This window comes from Hesperophylax consimilis, chromosome 15, assembly GCF_061612785.1.
Source record: "Hesperophylax consimilis isolate HC1 chromosome 15, BYU_Hcon_1.0, whole genome shotgun sequence".
Lineage (NCBI taxonomy): Eukaryota > Metazoa > Arthropoda > Insecta > Trichoptera > Limnephilidae > Hesperophylax > Hesperophylax consimilis.
Window position 1 is genome coordinate 3,168,419 of NC_142850.1, and position 12,891 is coordinate 3,181,309.

Here is a 12,891-nt window from a genome sequence, read left to right on the forward strand (position 1 = left end):
TTTATGCGATGGTAGCTTAACACATTGCTTTCTGTCTGTGAGGTACGATTTGAACCAATCAAATGCCTTATTCTTTATTCCGATTTTTTTGAGCTTGGCTAGAAGGATTGGATGAGATACTGTATCAAATGCCTTAGCTAAATCCAGAAATATTATTTCTGGAAATATGGTTTCATTAATAATGTCGTATTTTGTCGGTAAAGGCCCTATCATTACTTTTATTCCAATTTTTTACGATATCCAACCTCATCGTGATGGGTAGGTACCTACTCTTGCAATTGTTTTCATTCAGTATTTCTGACGAGGATTTTTTTTTAAATTTTTCAGATGGCTAGAAAACGAATAAACGTCACAGACCGAAATACTAGAGACATGTTTTCATATCAGCAAGCATATGAAAAAACATTATCTGGAAGATCGTTGAGAAAGGCTGCAGCGATGTTTAATTTGGACCACGTCTCATTGGGAAGGTACAAAAAAAAGAGAGAAAGTGCACCAATAGATACATCTGTTGATTCCATAACCATGGGATACAATTCGGCGAAGAAAGTATTTTCCCCATCTCAAGAAACTGAGATTACAAATTATGCACAAAATTATGACATTTATTTTGGACTGTCTAGAAAGGATTTAAGAAAACTGGCATTTGACTTGACCACACGGTACAACCTGACAAGGCCAAATTCATGGGACACAAATAGCATGGCCGGAATAGAATGGCTACGAGGATTTTTAGACCGCAATCCACAATTATCTGTAAGGTGTGCCCAAGCCACGAGTTTGGCACGAGCGACAAGTTTTAATCGACATAATGTTGATGAATTCTTCAAAAATTTAGCGAACGTTTTGGATAGATTTAAATTTGAAGCAAAGGACATCTACAACGTAGATGAGACCGGTGTCACAACTGTTCAAAAACCAAATCGGATTGTAGCCAGAAGAGGAACTCGGCAAGTAGGTGCGGTAACGTCGGCCGAATGAGGAACTCTCGTAACTGTTACTGTAGCAGCAAACGCAATTGGCAACTCAATTCCGCCGATGTTTACATTCCCACGTATCAAATATCAAAGCCATTTCTTAAAAGATGGTCCGATTGGTAGTATCGGTACCGCGAACAAATCTGGATGGATGCAAGAAGAAGATTTTACCATATTTCTAAATCATTTTCAAAGGCACACCAATTCGTCTTTAGATCATAAAGTTCTTTTATTACTTGATAATCATTCATCGCATGTTTCTATAAATTGTATTGATTACTGTTATGCCAATGGTATAATCATGCTCTCCTTTCCCCCGCATTGCAGTCACAAATTACAGCCATTGGATCGATCAGTGTTCGGACCATTTAAAAAAAGCGGTGAATACAGCTTGTGATGGGTGGATGAGAACAAATCCAGGAAAACCAATGACTATTTATGATATCCCAAGCATAGTGGCGACTGCTTTACCCCGGGCAATAACCCAAACTAACATTCAATCTGGGTTTAGATGTTCTGGAATTCATCCGTATAACAGAGACATATTCAGTGATTTAGATTTTGAACCCTCGTACGTCACAGACAGACCAAATCTAAATGTTTTAAGTAGTGCCGAAAGTGACCCAGTGGTAGTTCAAAACTCAGAGATTTCACGGCCACTTGAAGCAGCTGTTCCACCTACTTTAATCTCAGTGATTTCGCAGCCAATTTCTGTAGGAATTGAAACAGTTGTTCCATCCACTCAGAGAGGCTCGGTGACTCCAGAACCAAATGTTAGTACTGAATCAATAACATTTGTTACGTGTTCATTGAGAGGTTTGGTCAGTTTAACAAATAATACGCTGCCTTTACCTACAGCTTCTGATCCTCTTGAGGTTAACACGACCGAGTCTCTGATATCATCGTCACAAAATTATGTACATGAATTACCAGTCGATTTTATTTCCGAAAGCAATTATTGCAACTTGTCCGTGCCTTCAACAAGTAAAATGTTTATACCAGAAAGCGTGCGACCATTCCCAAAAGCGCTACCCAGGAAAACAACTACCAGAGGTTTGAAGAAGAGGAAATCCACTATTTACACAAACACTCCGGAAAAAGAATAGATACGAACAGAAACCAAAGAAAAGGAAAGAAAAAAAGGTGCTAACATGATAAAAAAGAACATGAAGAATACAGAGAGGAAGAAAAGGAAGACTGAAACAACAGAAATATATCGAAATAACGCTTCGAGATCAGATAAACATACTTTTTGTTTAGTATGTGGTGAAGACTATAATTCTAGTAAGTCCGGTGAAATTTGGGTCCAGTGCATGATTTGTGAACTTTGGGCTCATGAAAAGTGCACCAAACAAGAATTACAGTACACTTGTCATAATTGTGAATCTGACTAATTATTGATGGTGTGCCTTGTAATATGGACGGATAATTTTATAAATATATTTAATTGCGTAAGAGTAAGGAGTTTACCTAATATTTGATTACTCATCGTTTCATTAATGTTAATTTTTATAATGTACCTTAAGAAGTAGGTAGGTACCCCTTTGTTTTAGTGCCATTCTTTACACATAGGTGTTTTATTCGTATCATTCAAGTGTTCACTGAATTTTTTTGTAGGTAATAAGTCACAAGTAATTATAATGATACAGTACCAGATACTTACCTACTGATTGTTTACTTGTAATAGATACTATTTACTTATTTATGACCATTTTCATTTTTTTGTTTTGTTGGCTAAGCCCTTTGTTTTAGTATCGTTCTTTACAGAAAGACGTTTTATTCGTATCATTTAAGTGTTTACTTACCTTTTTGTAATTGATAAGGGGTTTAAAAAAAGGGGTTTAATGTTACTTCCAGTGTTAAGTACCTACCTACATTTTTTTTTCTTCTTTAAATAGATACCTAATATATACTTATTTATTAGATATTTATGGCCCCTTAACCGATTATTTAGAGTTTTGTTAGTTCTAGAATATTGCGATACTTTGTAATAATATGATCTCACATCACAAACCACAGATACAATTATTTTCTATTTTTGATTTCTTAATTGTTGAATTTTACATGGAGAAAATTCTGTCGAGTCAGAGGTAAAATCAACATTGTTATGATTGAAACAGTGTAATGATTGAAACAAGCACTTTTGTATGAAAGCAAAAAACTTATTTTTAATACCGTTCTATTCTGTTCCAGGAAAATATCGCTGGAAAACTATGTTGATTATGCCAAATACTCATAGTTAGTATAACTAAGAGCACTTAAACACAAATAATAAATAATATATTTAAAGTTGTTTTATTTCAAGACATTTATGTTTATAGTTTTTAAAATACTTGTGATATGTTTAATCACTATTCATGATCTCATTGAGTACTGTTTTTATAGTGAAAATGTTTAATATTTATTAAAATTACTCCAATTATTCCAAAGATATTTAGAGTGTTTCAATTATCCCCACATACTGTTTCAATCGTCCACACTATGGGGATAATTGAAACAGATTTCCCCATCGTCTTTAAGTGGTTATTGTAGCTTACTTGTACGAGTTGTGGCCATCCAATAAATTTAATTTGATAACTAGATAGATCATAGATCATCTAGTATAAACATCTTATCCATAAATACAAAAGAAATATTACTACACCTAGTTAAGGTAAAAGTGTTTCAACCATACCCGGTCTACCCTACCGTGCGGAGCAGAGCAGTAGACAAAGTAGAGGAAACTCAAGGCCATTTAAAAAAAGATGCGACCATAGACAACATAATTGCTCTCAGCCTACTCTATTCATTCACTAGCCCAAAAAAACTATTATAAAAATAAAAATGTCCTTGAAGCAGAAAAATGTCGAAATGTTTTCCAAGGGCAAGGTTCATCTGACTAAGAAAATAAACTTTTACAGTGCATTTCCTTAAGATGAAACTTGTTAATCTGAGAATAAGAAACCCAAAATGACAAGAAATTTGCAAAAACACTGAAGAAAATTTCCAAAACATGATTGTCCGACAGTACGACGAAAAATTCCGACATTTGTCAGCCTCATGAACTCATGGTTACATATGTTTAAAAATCTTTAATTTCACCAAAACAACAAGATAATACAGGATAACACTAATCAATAACATGAATAAGTTTATCGATATAATAAATAACATTTATACGTTGTGGAGGAAGACATATGTCAAGTATGAAGCATTGTTCAAAAAACCGAACGAATAACCTAAAACTGTTAATTCACTTTAAACTTGAACTTACGTAGGTAGGTAGAATATAATATGTTTGTAACTCGCTAACACTATACTGGATTATATTGTATTTTTATCACGAACAACTTTAACACGCAATATTTTCGACGGAAATGATAGTATTTCGGCAGAAAATGACAACCCGCGTGTATAAATAAACCACTCTCATTTTGTTTGAATGATTTGAAACTGTCAAACGCAAAAATTCCGTCATCTCTTTCTGTTACACGAGTCATTATGGTAGAGAGCGAGAGATCAAACCAATCCTTCTGTTCTCACCAATGAGATCTGAGCTTTTAGCCATATTATTCGTTTTCTATAAGAATTTTGAGGTGGGCGTGGCGGTTTCAAATGAGTTTCGAGGCCAAAGCTTAGTTAAATGCCCCTGGGCTACTGGAGGAATGGGGTTTCGAAGCACAGGATACTGATACATATCCCTTCCTTCCTCTCATCTGTTCAATGAAGAGGTACTCTCTACCCAGTTGCAGAAATTGTAAGGAGTAAAGAATTGTTTTTTGGTCTTTCTCACAGGCCAACACTTCAACTAGTTCACCAAAGGAGCGGACCGGAACAAAAAAGGTAGCAAAACCAGTTCAACGTTTTCCGGTCCGAGATTTCATTCCGTCCAGAAAAAATATTCCGTTCCGAGGAGGGCAGACCCCCAAATAGACATTCAGTCCTCCACCTCTGGAGTTAAAAAGGAGGGAAAGGAGAGTAGCAAGCGATTGGTGCGAGGGCAGACCTCCAACCGGCGTTACTACAGGGATGCACGACTGGAAATCACTAAAATTTCGGGCGTGGTAATTACTGAATTCCAAATAGTCCAGTCAAGTTAAACATGAAAAGGGGGTTGTGCTTGCAAAAGGTCCAGTCATTCTGAATTTTTTATATGTTGTTAGGACCTAAACCAGTATTAAAAAAAAATTTTGCAACTTCGAAAGTGCTGTGCGAGCGGCGGTGGACCCAAAAAACCAGGAAATTTTCGGATTGTTTTCAGTTTTTGCTCAATATCTCAGTAAAGGAAGGGTCTGACCGGTGTAGTTATTGTACACACTTTTAAAGTAGACTAAATTTTCTATAATTTGAGTCAAAACAAGCTATATAAAGCCATTGGTTTTCAAGATACAGTTCTTCAAAAATAGGCAATTTTTTCCAAAAAGTGAAATTTTTTCGAAACGGTCACTTATTTTGTAAAATAACTTCTAAAATACGCATCCCACGTCAAATATTGTGATGAATAAAGTTGTTGTAAATTTAATTAACTTTCATTTGAAACTATATTTATATCTGTATACTTAACGGTTCTCTCAAAAATGGCAGATAACCAAAAACAGTCATAAGTGGATTTTGGGTGAAATGCAAATAAACTGTTCTCACGTCTTTTTATGGTTTTATTTATCAAACAGTTAACAGATTTTTGATGAAAAAAAGAAAAGATATTACATCTATCGGAAATTACGTCATCTTCAAACATTGTTTTATATACCTACATACCAAAATGCTTGTACAAACATCATGGTACCTACTATAAGGACAAATTACATGTACACAAAAAATAAAACTAATATAAATCATGTAGGTATTGTGTCTTGGTTGCCAAATCATGTCTTTCTTTTTATCTTACTTGGGAGAGGCGCCCAGTCTGTAGTCGGGTCATCTTCATCGTCCGAGCATTTCAGCTCCACATCCGGGACGTTAATGCAAAATTTGCCACCGCATGACTGACAGAGGACTGAGCAGTGGAGCCCAGCCTTTCTACACGAGCAGCTCCCAGAGCATCCTTTATTGCATTTACACGAAATTTTTCGCAAAAGGGCAGGAGGTGCGGGATCCATCGTGGTGGGGATGGGGGTGAGTCGTTGAGAAGACAGCTTCCACCCCCATTCAGTGGGATTCAAGTTGACTCCCCGCCACTTCTGCACTTGGAGGTAGCACCTTGCTGCATGGTGGCCTGAAGCATCTTCCGTCGGTGGCAAACGGGCGAGGTTTATGTTTGTTGAAGTGACAAACGTCTTATACCTCAGAAAATCCAAAGTATCCCTCGCGATGTCACCCCCATATAGAGCCACGAAGCACTTGATGCCTGCTTCACTCACGGCTTGTGGGGTAGAGTCTGGCCGAAGGAAGACCTCCACTTGCTCAGCAAGTGGTTCACTCTTGCTCAGAAGTGTGCTGATTTTGGTCTTTCCTTGGCCAAACGGTGCTGAGGTGGTATCGCACCCGGCAAACGCGTGGGTAAATAGTACCGTTCCTGGTAATTGTCGGGAGTCTTGGTTGTTGTAGGAGGTCGTAGAGTAGTAACAGCAACCAGCTTCACCCTTCGTGCTCTTCTGAAGATAGACGTTTGTCTCTTCAGCGCCTAAACCATTGAGAAGAACGAGCAGGTTGACATCTTCTCCCACTATGACGACCCGATCGACATCTGCTCTTTTTGATAACGCCATCATGACGATCTCTCGATCAGCATCTTCTTCGGCAACAGCCACTTCTACTCCCTCCTTCTGAAAGGCGTCACAGAGAAGAGTTATAAGGCGTCTCTTATTGTTTTCATTGCCCAATACATGCTCTTGAGCAATTTGAATTACTGTGGATTCATCGAAAGTCAATTCGTAGCTGGAATGAGCTGCGTAGCGCCGGAGTCGTTCCGCTGTTTTGGTGTTTTTTTTGGTAGCATCTTCGGGGTAGCCGTCAAAAACGATGGAGATGTTCTTCCCAATGTGGTTTCGGACGTAGGTGGTATGACGCGCCAAAAGTGCTCGAACCGTGCTTTTCCGCTGCCACACGACCACCTGTGCAAGAGGTAGCCAACATCCAAAGTGACGTGAGTGCTGGCATCTATCGACGTGTGGCTGGAAAGAGGAGTGAAGGCAGAGTACAGAGTAGATTTTGTGCCCTTGCGCATCCCTTGTTCATTGAACAGAGACATCGGGAACGGGGCCAACTCATATTTGAAGTCATCCTGTAAATCCTGTTCAGATTTCTTTGCAATACACACTCGCTGAAAAATTGTGAGCGGATCCACAGCCACTCTTCTGTTTTTGTCCGGCAGTTTAACGGTTGAGGTGATCGATGCCAGCGTGGTAACTTTATTTTTCCGTTATATTACTACCTTGTCGTACATTTTCCCCACAATTTTCATTACTCCTTCCGATCCAACTCTCTGGGCTGTGTGGCAATTAATTTCAGGACCTGCCAGTAAACCACTACTGATAGAAATTAAACTGTCAGTTTTGGGAAATGGAGGGTGGAGAGCAAACCAGTTTTTTAGTTTTTCCACATCACTATTATCTCGGATGATTCGAAAAGGTCTCATGTCTACATGCTGCTCTTCAGTATGACATGATAAGCTGCAAAAACTTTCCAGTTCTTCACAAATGTTCAACATAAACACCATTCCTGTTGTCCACCTTGCCAGAACACTTTCGGAGATTCCTCTTCCTTGGGTCAACCCACCGTAGGTTTTCATGGATCGCATCAGCTTCTGCTCAATTGTTAGGTCTGACCACAACCCAGACCAAAACTTGTCAGACCGGCAAATGGTGAAGGATCCTTTTGTGAACATGTCGTATTCACTTTTATCCATCCGATCTTATAGAGCCATCATATCCTGAAGATAGAGGTGCGCGCTCTTAGCATACAAAAAATGTCAAGCTGCGTGGAAAAAAGAAAAAAGGGAGCATCTTGTGGACAGTGTACAAATGAAGGTTCCAATCACCAGCACACTCTGCCTGGATGAATAGTTTTATCAAAGTGGTCATACGAAAGTATAGGACCCACAACTGTGATGTTAGACCATTCGCTTTAATTTTCTCCAAGGCACTTTTAAATTTTGCCTTTAGTATTTGGTAGGTATCAATTTCTTCTGCTGATATAGTGAAAGACCTTTCAGTGTCTCGCAGCAATTTTTCAGTCTCGTCTCGCTCCTCAGGAGTTATGTCAACCTCATAAAAACAATGCTGGCCAGTGTGAGGTTTGCCAAAATGTGGGCTCGAACAGCTCGTGAATATGCGTGCCCATTCATATGGGTAACCATGGGTATAGGTACTAATGGGTTCTTGAAATTTGAAATAGTCGTAATTATATTATAACCCTAGGATAAACTCACGAAGATTAATGGATTTACTTCACATCACAATAAAACCATAAAAAGACGCGAGAACAGTTTATTTGCATTTCACCGAAAACCCACTTATGACTGTTTTTGGTTATCTGCCATTTTTGAGATAACCGTTTAGTCTACAGATATCAATCTAGTCTCAAATAAAAGCTTATTAAATTTACAACAACTTTATTTCATACAATATTTGACGTGAGATGCGTATTTTAGAAATTATTTTACAAAATAAGTGACCATTTCGAAAAAATTTCACTTTTTGGAAAAAATTGCCTATTTTTGAAGAACTGTATCTTGAAAACCAATGGCTTTATATAGCTTGTTTTGGTCTCAAATTATAGCAAATTTAGTCTACTTTAAAAGTGTGTATATCGACTACACCGGTCAGACCCTTCCTTTACTGAGATATTGAGCAAAAACTGAAAAAAATCTGAAAATTTCCTGGTTTTTTAGGTCCACCGCCGCTCGCACAGCACTTTCGAAGTTGCAATTTTTTTTTTTTAATACTGGTTTAGGTCCTAACAACATATAAAAAATTCAGAATGACTGGACCTTTTGCAAGCACGGATGTACATCTTGACTGGACCAAAAAGCAATTGGGCTGCTCTAAATACTCCCGAAGCTTTTCTAAAAATCATAGGGGGATACAGAATCCCCATCTCTACAAAGCTCCTATTATTACACCCAACTGCCTTAATTTTAAAAAGATTTGTCACAAAGACTTCCCCAGCAATGACAAAGGATCTACAGGGTTTTCCAATAAGAGGTGTTATTTTGATATTCAATCGTAAAAGATCAATGGTTTTGTTGCTTGTGTGGCACGTAGCGCCATCTTGTTAAAAGTAAACGTCGCCCAGATCAATACCATCCAATTCCGGCCATAAAAAATCATTAATCATCTCTCGATAGCGATCCATTCACTGTAACTGTTGCTCCAGCTTCATTTTCGAAAAAGTAAGGTTTAATGACTCCGCCGGACCATAAACCGCACCAAACAGTCACACGTTGGAGATAGAGAGGCTTTTCAATAATAACTCTTGGGTTTTCCGAGCCCCAGATGCGACAATTTTGCTTGTTGACGAAGCCACCGAGGTGGAAATGGGCCTCATCACTCAAGATGATTTTGATTTGATTCACTCAAGTGAATTTTAATAATTTCAATGCATTTTGAAGCGTGTATCGTTCCATTTTTATTAATGACGTAGTTTTTACTTGTCAAATGTCAAAAAATGACAGCTTCAAAAGTAACATCTACCGAAATAGCGGGCTATTCAAAATAACACCTCTTGTTGGAAAACCCTGTAGTAATTATCAAAAAACATATTGGATCCGGCAGTCAACAACTCCAGTTTTCTTTCCCAAATGTTCCCAAAATAAACAATTACAAAAAAACATTCTCGCACTCGTACTGTATCAAAATATATAACTACACATCGGAAATAGTAGCTAACCATAGCCGCCAACGTCCAACGCTTTTCACAAAAATTTGCCAATGTTGGACAACGCCGTCGTATTACAACACATGTTTAGTATTTATTTATTTAGAATAAACACCGCAAGTTCCATTTGCATATGTTATTGATAGTCATAGGATAGTATAGAAAGAAAAGATAAATTAAGAGATTATAAACAAGATAAAAGAATATACATTGGTACTAAATTAGTGAAAGAAATGAAGAAGAAACAAAAATATAAAACCTGTTACTCAGTGACCTTGTAAAATATGACCAGCTGAAATTTTTAATTATTATAGTTTTACACTTTAATACAGGCATATTACAAATATTAGCTAACATAGCACAAGAGTTACCAATAGTGTGTAATTTATTTAGAACAGAATCGAATGAAACCTTAGCTTAATTATCACAATAATACATACTAGTACCTTGATCTAATGGTAGGAAAATGAAAGCGAATCAATATTAATATATCCAATTAGAAAGATACGGTTTGAGATTCTCACGGCCAAAATTTAGCGTTACAGTATCCGAAACGTTGGCCAAAGAAAGAGAGAGCACAACATGGCATAATATCCAAAAAAAATCACAATAATAATATTATGTATTCTTTTAGCAGTCTTAGCGCCAAGGTGAAAATTTGTGTTTCGGCTGTATGAAAATGTTTGTGTTTAGTTAATATTTGGCTTATCTCACTAGAAAGTCTGCCGACCCCTGCACTAGGCTTTGTAAATGAAACATTCGAATAAAGCACTCGAAGCCTTGAAGAAAAAGAGAAAACAATATTAGTTTACCGCACGTGGAAGTGTTGGTATTTTTCATTAAAATCTTAATAGTTTTGTACTTACATTGGTAAGGGCTTAGGTTTCATGTACGTATCTGATTGATACCTACACAACTGATTAGCTTTAGTAGCTAGTAATTTAATATTAAGTAGTGTCTTTTATTGAAATTAGACTTTGGACTGTAAGTATTTACGTATTATTGTACTTAGTCTATTGTTCCGTTTTTGTTCGTTTTTCTTGAACTACTTATCGTATAGATTTTTTATAAACAACGAAAATGTACTTAGCTGTTGTTTCAAGCATTCAAATGATAGATATAATCTCAGTGTTGTTTTCTCGAGCGACAGAAAAACGGCGATGACACTTTTTAGCTACTAGGAAATGATTTTTTGCTTCTTATCTGAAAAAGTTATATAAAGCTTATGAGTGGGTACCTGAAAAACGAGGGATAACTATAATAATAATAACAATAATAATAATTGGATGACTTGTATACCGCCGTTTTTGTGCAAAATCACCTCAAGGGCGCTGTACAAACTTATAATACATTTTTTTTTTTTTTTTATAGTGAACACCTCACAAGAGTCCCAACTGCTCCCGTCTGGAGCCAGTGAGACTATGGCATCCCCAATTGGGGGATGTTGTGAGGCTGAAGGTAAGTGGGGAAGGGAAAGAGGAAGGTGGGGAAGTACCTGGCTATTCAGATCTAGTCACTAAACACGGCTAAAGCCATTTAGAGCAACGTTTCAATTCTGAATGGTGGTCTTACACCAGGGCGATACTGGTAGTATCTTCCACTCTCTTACACAGTGATATATGTTATTACTTAACTATTTATGGAGAAAATATACAGTACAATACTTACCTGGTAGGTCACTTGAGATTAACACTTAATTAACATTATCTAATTGTTTATTGTCGAAATTTAGATACAGGATTTAGGACTTAATTGAAAAATTGAATATAACTGGACTTTCTCTTGAATGGTATATTTAATTTAAGGGTATGACAGCTTAAAAAGGTAAGTTTTTAGTTTAGACCTGAATTCCGTTGGACTTGTTATGGATCTTAGTTCCGGAGGGAGTTTATTCCAAGCCTTCGGCCCAGATACTCCGAAAGCGCGATCACCAAACTTAGTATTTGGCTTGCGCTTAGGTTCTATCAGTCTGCCTACAGCTGCTGATGTTGCTGATCTAAGCGTTGACTGCCTCAGACCAGTGTTTTCCGGGAAGCATAGTTCAGAGATGTAGGGTGGGGCCATTTCATTGATGGATTTAAACACCATCCAGCACAGTTTGTACTGGATTCTTTCAGGGCACTTGAGCCAGTGAAGGTTACGAAGGTGTTCTGAAATGTGCGAATATTTAGAAACCCCGGTTATGAGCCGTGCTGCTGCATTAAACACTGATTGAAGTTTGTCAATTTGATATTTTGGAAGGCTGGCATAAATGCCGTTGCAGTAATCGAGACGTGAGTTGATAAGTAGTTATGTTGCTTCTGTAGGAAGGTTCTCCAAAAACCTAATTTTCGACGAAAATGTGAAAACTGATTAAAGGCTTATATATTATTATCACCCTTTGAAATTAGGGCTGCTTTTTAGAATTGCTAATGAATAATTTAGAATTAATAATTTTTTAACAAGAATATTTCAATTTCATCACAACGAACATAATGATATGAATCAAAATGTATCAAAAATCTAGAGCCAAAATTCAAATTTTCAAGAAGTGTAAAAAAACTGTATGCTGAGATATCATTAAGTAGTATATTTTGAAATTAAAGTTCATTTTTAACAAGCAATAACTTCGGAATTAAAATTTTTAAATTTAAAATTAAAATTTTCGCATTGAAATTATCATGGCGAAAATAGATGAATTCAAATTTGAAAGTAGCAATGGTGGTTAGGTACCTTTTTATTTTCAGGTACCCAAATGTTTCAAAGTAGGTACCAACCCAATTAAAGCAAAATATCATAATATTGAACAGCGGTAAACAATACATTTATTGATCCTATTTAATTTGCGTCAGCACTGTATTGTATTACCTCGTCGGATGTTATTTGTTACACGAGAAGGGACAAAGCATTTTAAAAGGTTTTTGATTTGTCAATGATCTTTAGGAAAAAGGGTGTGTGACTGTTTAATAATCAACCCACTTTGTAATTAACGCTTCAACGTCCAAGGGTTCGGTAGGGCTAATCTTGTAGGTATGGCTTACATATAGTAGTATTTACCCACATATAAGATCAATAAATCCCTACGTAAATACTATATTGATGAAGTCCGTCTTCTACGACCAGTTAGCGATATTTGCGA